The sequence below is a fragment of the Neofelis nebulosa genome, chromosome 12 (genome assembly GCF_028018385.1).
Source record: "Neofelis nebulosa isolate mNeoNeb1 chromosome 12, mNeoNeb1.pri, whole genome shotgun sequence".
Classification (NCBI taxonomy): domain Eukaryota; kingdom Metazoa; phylum Chordata; class Mammalia; order Carnivora; family Felidae; genus Neofelis; species Neofelis nebulosa.
Genome location: NC_080793.1, coordinates 45,061,019 through 45,069,102, shown reverse-complemented (window position 1 = coordinate 45,069,102; position 8,084 = coordinate 45,061,019). Strand labels below are relative to the sequence as shown.

The following is an 8,084-nucleotide window of genomic DNA, read 5'->3' as shown; positions in this document are numbered from 1 at the left end:
AGCAGATATCAATAAATTTCAGCATATTCAGAGAATGAAATACTATACAGCAATTAGTGATTAAACTAGACATATGTGTATTGACATGGTTAAATCTCACCCACATGAGATTGATTATGAAAATAGCAAGTTGAAGTACATTACTATTTACGGAAATACTTAAAACAATATCATCCACTGTTTGTGGTTACATACATATTAATTAAAAAGTAAAAAATATGGATTGGATATTCATAAAATTTATGATGCAGTTGGATAAAAGGAAACAAAGACGAAAAGAGAAAGGTATTATTTTCTGATAAGGGGAATATATCTGTGGTTACTTTTTTTTTTCCATCATTTGAAACAAATATTACCTATAATGTACTCACCTTGGTTAGTGAGTACATGATGTTTGTTGCAGTGTCCTTTATATAGTTCTGTGTTATTTTCTGAATTGAAAACAAAGATCAAAAAGCAGTTTGCCTTTTCAGCTCCTTGATAGCCACAGAAGTCATGTCTTTAGGAGATAACTCAGGAGAAATGCAGTCTATCATTTTGTGATTAAGCAATTTAGATCAGCTTTTTCTATTTGAGAACTTTCTGAACTAAAGTCTCATAAGTGAGTGCAGTAAACATCACTACTGGCTATTAATAGCTGGGCCTCCTACAGGGCACATCCTCCCATTAAGAACACTTTCCTCTGTCAGACCAAGGTAGTGACAATAATAACAAACATTTCTATACAATTTGCCAAGCACTTGCAGAGCTAACTTTTTCTGGGAGTTTAATGTGCCCGGAAGTGTTCGGTGCTTTCACATCCATCATCTTATATGACCTCCTCAGAGCCCTATAGCATAACGTAATAAAAGAAATGCAAGCTTTAGAACAGGTGAATTGGAGTCCAACACTTTGTTCCATCCCTCACACTCCTTGTGACCCTGGAGCTACAAAATATCTCTGAGCCAGTTTTCTCAGATACTAAATGAAGAGAATTGGTCTACCTTAACGTAATGGTAAAGGTCAAGTGCAACGACATCTATGAGGAGCCTAGCATGACACCTGAGTAGGACCTCAGTAAATGTTACCTCCCCATTTTACAGACAAAGGGACCAAAGTTCTGAGGGGTTCAGTGATGTGACCTCGGCCACACAAAAACAATAGAATCAAGGAAGCAAGGCAGTTAAGAGCATGGACTTTAGAGCCAGGCCACTTGGGGTTCAGATCCCATCTCTGTCACTTACCAGCTATGTAACTGTAGGCAGGTTGTTTAATTTCATTAGGTCTCAGTTTCCTCATATGTAAAAAATGAAAGGAAGTGTAGAGCTGCTCCTGCCACAACTCTCTAGCTGCCTCAGCCAGCAGGGCTGATGGTATGTGGACACTATGGTTTTGGGGGTGTTTTGCATCTGTTACTATTAAGTTTTAGGAGGAGAGTGGTGCCTAAAAGAAAGAGAGGTAAAGTGTCATCAACATCTTTAATTCGTACCTTCCCGCGGGTGATGCTCTTTTCAGCTCTTTTCAGCTCTTTTGTATGTTTTTTTTTTTTTTCAGAAGTTTCAACGGAGCCAATCAGCAAGTTCACAGGAGCTAAATCTTAAGACTGAACTACAATAATAAGCTCACATGTTTGCACTGAAACAGAGACAAGTCTCTGTTCTTCCGTGACATGTCCTTTTCCCTTTTCCCAGCAGCGATGAGGACTGGCTGGCACCAAGTCCCCATTACCCTCTTCCTGAAGGGCATGCATAACTCACTTAATTGCTTCACACTACAGTACACTGCTATTTAGAACCAGTCTGTTTCTTTCTGTTGTAACAGCATGGAAATAAATAAGCAATTTTCATACATTAGGAAACATAAGCATGCCAGAGTCTAATTCATACTTATGTGATTAATAAACCAGAGCACTTAGATGAAATACACCGCGCCACACAAACACTGTTCCATTAGAGCAGTCGTCTGGGTGTGAGATATTACCCGCAGTGGTCTCACTGCTGGACCCAGTAAACAGCCCCAATATGGAAACTCATGGAACTTTCCTAGGGTGGAAGCTTTCTTTTAGGTTGAAAAATGAAGGGTGAGGAATGGAGAGCCAACTTTCCTGCTTCTGTAAGTGGTATTGGCTTCACCTAAGCCATGAGCCGGCTGCATGAGTCTGAGCAAATATATTTTCTGTGCCTTGTTTATTAATGGACAGAAAAGCTAGCCTGAAAATGAAATTGATTTTATTCACTTAGGATTTTATACTCCATTGCACAACCACAACCCAGCAAATTCTTCATTAAGAGAGATAATTACTTTAATGAAGATTAAATATAATTTAAAATTCACATTTATCTTTATCTACCTAAAGCAGGTCAGAATTAACCTAAAATGGTTAGGGAAGTGGCAAGAATGGGTTTCTCCAAAAAGTCTCCATCTGTCTATAGAGCGACGGGTCTGATCTGACAGCCATCCCTGCCTTCCCCCTTTCTCCTCCTCTTCTCATTTTGTCCATTAGTAGCTCCCACATCAAGCCCAGATCAGACCTTCTGCTTTCTAGTAATCCTAATTTGGGGATGTTTGGCAGAGGCAACAGGATAGCAGCAATTAATATCTGGGATGCTCAATGATCTCTGAAAAGCAGAATCTATGATGGGCATATGGGGGGGAAACATTAAGATCAGAGAAATGGCAGGTTGGTTTTAGAAATATCCTCCTTCCTTGAGGCAGAGTGTTTTCTACTCCACCTGCCAAAGATAGGAAGCCAAGAATGATATTAAACTGATTGGTATTACTCATCATTTCAGGTGGTATTAGAATTGTTCTTCATTAATGGCATTTGAGCATTACACGTGGAAAGAGGCTAGAAGACAAGAAAAAAAGACTTTAGCTTCTCCCCTTATCAAATATATGACTTTAAAAACGTTTCTTAACTTCTCTGAGTCTGGGACCCCTCGTTTGTAAGATGTGACAAACACTGCCCACCTTGAGTTCAGAGACTTCAAGCACCAGGCATTAGTGAATACTCATAAATAGAATAAGCTTCCTTGCTGTACATAGGTTTTCTTCTAAAAGCTCCAAAACACCACACCAGTGGCCCCAGTTATCCCTAGGTGACAGCAACACTTGATTCTGCAGAAGTGACTGGTGAGTTTCAGCCGAGGCTCTTGCTGTTCCTGACCTACGAAGTGTCACAGAGTAAAGGAGTGGCACAGGGAAGCCCAGGCTTGTCACACCCCCTGGCACAGATAGGCACAGCCCTGCATGCCTCATCGTTCATTTTGCAAGGAGGAAAACTAAGTCTAGTGCGGTGGAAAGTACGACTGGTTTCCAGATGCAGTATTTCAACGAATAGCTCTCATTCACTGAATACCGCTGGGACATGACACATTACATACATTATCTTATTTAATTAGGGTGACTGTGTAATTTATCATCCACATCAGGACACGTTCAGAGTTCAAAGGGAATGGTATAAATAATTACATCAAGTCAACGAGTGTAAACCTGGATGGTCCTGGGCAAACTGATTATACGGTTGCCCCATGTTTAATCCATGTAATCACTCTGTGAGCTAGAAAACATTCTCTACTTTACAGAAGGAAACAACTGCTCAGAGAGGTTAAAAGCAGCAGGCCCAAGGACATACAGACTATCAGGTTGGCAGACCCAAGGTTGGAACCTCAGCTTGTAAGATACTACAGCTCGTTTCCTCTAACATACTCCCTCCTTGAAACCCTTTAGTCACGGTATCAGCTGCCAAATAACAGCATTAATTTTGTTTTGAAAGCCTGCCTTTATTGAGTGAATAACATATTTAAAGTGCTGGGTCATGACTTCTAAATGATATCCCAAAAAAGGGCAAAAATGGGTGAAGAGAAGGCAAAATGATGTCAGTAAAAGCAGTCATATCCGAATAAGCACCCAGCTCTTTCTGAGGCTCCACACCGCCTGAATACCAAAAACCTGAGCTAAGACTTATTCAAGCATGGAGAATGATAGACAACAGGGCCAGACATCCATAGGCCTCCTTCCCCATGTGCTGGCCTATATTCTCATGCATCCAATGAGTCCCTTGATCTATGTCAATTTGCTACTGATATTTAATGATCTGCAGTCACAAATAAATTTGATTTATTTCTATAACATGCCAGGAGCTATTCTTTCACCCCAAGCTTAATAGATATAAAAATGTCGAGAGACAGTCAACAGTCAGTTCTCTCCACAGGGTTTCTGTAGGTGAAATAAATGGGTGCCACACTCTCATCCTTTGGCCCACCTGCCAGTCACTGAGTTTTCCTGATCTCTAAACACCAGAAGGGTGGCGAGTGGGTCAGGCCTGGTTCAGAAGCTCACTGCATTGGCTGAGACAATAGAATTTATTCTAGCAGAGAAACAAAAGCTCAAGTCAGTCATAGATGCCAAGCATCCTCAGTCATAATGCCTAATGAAAGACCATCTGCAGAGACCAAGCATGTTCCTGACCCCAGGAGGGGCTGACCAGGTATTTTAATGATTCAATAAGAGATCCCAGCTTGGAACATAATAAATCCTAAGCCAGAATTCAACTCCGTTTCTCAGAAAGTGCGTGACCTCAACATAGCACCCACCCACTCTGAGCTTCAGATTTCCCAACAATAAAACACTGCTTCTCAAATGTTCGTGGGCATAGCCATCACCTGTAGGGCTTGTTAAGCTCAAGGAGATATAATTCAGGCCCAGTTTGTTAAGACATATTTCAGGGGCCCTCCCTTAGAGATTCTGATGTATTAGGTCTAGTGCAGTGTCAGAGAATTTGCATGTCTGATAAGTTTCCACGTCATGGTGATAAGGAGGATGTCCACGGACCACACTTTGAGTAGTACCAAACCGTATCAGTAATGCCAACCTCACAGTGTGTGTGAAGATACGAAGAAGTGCTGATTCTCAGCACAGCCGCTGACTCACAACGCCTCCCGGTGAGCATGCATACATTGAAGAGATGAGGAGCAAAAGTCCAAGAGTATTCATAGGAAGAAAACCCGGGGACATTTAATCATTTTGAATATGCCAGGCACAAGATTTAATTACATTCCAATCCCTCTTGTTAGAATACATTCTCTGTGGCATTACAAACGGGGTCCCAGGCTCAAATGGTGAACTTACCCAAAGACCTCCTACTTCCATGGGGCTTTTTAAACACAAAGCACAAGTTTTTGCTCAAAACATCCATCCGCCCCTTTAGCTCAGCTGCATCTCCATGGCATCCAAATCCTACTTAAAATCATCTTGACTACTACTTAAAAAAAAAAAAAAAAAAAAAAAACCATAAATATTCCCATTGGAACAGCTCTCAAGCAATAGGGGAAGAGATATTTACTTTGCTGAAAACAGGAGTCCCCAGTCAACCCCATGATCAGCTGGAGTCCTTCAGTCTGTCCTTGTCTAATGCAGCACAGTAATCAGGGAACCCGCCTCCCTCCTCCTCCTCCCTCCCTCCCCTCCCTGCATTCTGGCTTTCTCTCTTCACGACATTATTTAATCTCTCGGTTGCAGCTTCTTGGGATTAGCTACAGCATCTATTAATAGTTTTCCTTCTGTTTACAGTTCCAAGGGGAGAAAAATGGCTCATTCCTCTTCTCCAATCTTGAAGATATGTCTTATTGCAGCAGGAGGAAGATGCACAAGCCCCGTGAATAACCTATTTCCACAATCATTCCACTGTAAAGATGCTAATGTGCTTCTATGCCGAATGGATCCATTTAATAGGCAGAACAAGTTGGATATAAACTCTTTAATTGCTTTCAGCACACCGATTATCTTCCTGTGTCACCTATTGTATAATGCAAAAATGTTAACAAAAGCACTTACTGAAGACATTATTGGGAATTAAAAAACAAAGAACCATCAGTTGTCACTAAATATGCCTTTCATGTTCCCAAATGAAATGCATTTGCGCACTCAAGAAATAAGATAGAAATGTGCAGGCCTGCCATTGTCAGATGCAAACATCTTCATTAGATTTTGATCCAGCTGCTGCAAGATCTATAAAAAGAGCTATCAAAGCCTGCAACTCATTATTGGTTATTTCAGGAAAACTTCAAAAAACCATCCCTAAACCTGCACTGATCTTTTCTGACAATTTCCCTGGCCGGGCAGTTTGTTTGCAAAGAGTGGCATTAAAAATCCTCTGCCAAGCTGGCCCCTGGAAATGGTACCTGGAAAGACTCAGTGCCTGTGGCTGTTAAAGAGAAGCCACAATTGCAGAGCCGACCCGTATTCCTGGACACTTGAGCTGTAAATCTGTATCACGCCCCCCCACCCCCCGCCCCAAATCTCCTGTTCTGACCTAACTTTATCTCCTTAAAAGCATATAAGTGAAAGTAGCCAAACTCGGGTCTTTATAGACCAAAACGGAAAGATTAATATATGAGATGTCTCATAACATCCTTTCTCTGCTGTCAGAGATGTCACTGTCATTTAGGAAGGACCCTTTCCCCCCTCGGTCTACATGTCTCTCTATTTATGACAAAGAGAAATGCAAATTGTGATCACTATTATCCAACCTCAGTAAACAGGTAGGGAAGGATACATGGGTCCTTAACAAAATCTGCTTTAAAGATTTTTGACTTTGCCTTTAATCTACCCACTAAATTGTCTGTTTTATGTTCAAAAGTAAATTGAAATGCTCAAAATATTGATGTAATATCATATCCATTATTTGAACTAGGTACAAGAGCTCATTTGGGGATCCGTTTATTGTCTTTATATTGTTATTAAAACTATTACCCAAATCCTAATGCTCTGGAGACCCACAATATATTCTTTCCTGCATATACCAACCTTATTCCTTCCAAACATCTCCTTTTCTGTGCTCTCTTCGCCAGCACATATACTAAAACTGGAATAACATAGAGAAGGTTAGCATGGTCCCTGTGCAAATTCATGACCCATTCCATATTTTTCTCAATTAAAAAATAATAAAGTTTATTAATTTTTTTAAGAAGCAGTTTTAAGGTGACCTTTTCTGTGGTGCCTTGGCAATCATCTTCCCTCCTGCTGACTCCTTTAGTCAATGGAGTCACACTGATAAGAGCAGAGAGATTGAGGTCCACACGTCCTCACAAGAGGGGGATTTTGAGTTGGGAACCTACTGCACCCAGAGACTCTTTCTAAAATGTGAATCTGATCATGAGACTCCCCTGTGTAACACCATTCAGTGATTTCGTATTGCCCTTCAGATAAAATCACATTCCTGCTGTGTGGCTACTGGCAAGTTATTAAACTTCTTTCTGGCTCAATTTCCTCTTGTATAAAATGGTGATAATAATCATGAGGAAAATGTATGTAAGGCACTTAGCACAAAGTTAATAAATGCTCACTATTATTATTATTGATGCTATCTCACGGGCCACATTCATTCTCAGTTCCCTCCTCACTGTCTTACAGCTGTATTCAACACTGAGTTTCCCAACTCCCATGAGCTTTCTAGCCTTTATGCCATGACCTGTGACATTCTTTCTGTTTGCAACACCCTCTTCCTCTTCCTGGCCTTTGGCCAGTTTTATTGCTATGCATTTATAAACTGTCAGCTTAAGTGCATATTATCAAGATGGCCTTCCCTGACCCCAAGGTCCTGCATACAATGCATACTTCCTCTACAGTAATATACATCATACATTACTGTAACATTTTGCTTGACTGAAATATCCATAAAGGACCCAAGGTTAGATTTGCCTTGCTCACCACTTTATATTTCAGTAGCAAGCACCAGTAGCAAGGGTAGACTGGATTATAATGCAACTGAAAAAGAAATCTTAATAGATTACAATGACAGAAGATTAGTCCTTGATCACACTAAAATAATCACAGGACAGCTCCACAGTGATTTCATGCTGAGTCCCAAGCTGATGGATGCCCCACACCTTGGCACATTGTTGATCCCGTGGTAGAGAGAAAGGGAACACAGTCATTATTCACTGCCTCTCTTAAAACTTCCATGCAGAGGTGGCATCTAATTCCTCGTCACATTTTATTGGCTGGGACAAGTCAGGGGGCAGAGCCTGATGTCAGTCAGGTGGGGAATCCTTATGCAGAAAAGGCACTACAAAGAGGGAAACTACAGTGTTCAGTGAACTGTA

General features: G+C 40.9%; 1 pseudogene; it reads left to right on the top strand.

Moving 5' to 3' along the window:
• Positions 1–6,814: 6,814 nt before the first annotated feature.
• On the top strand, positions 6,815–6,908 carry LOC131492258 (U6 spliceosomal RNA; annotated as a pseudogene).
• Positions 6,909–8,084: the final 1,176 nt, after the last annotated feature.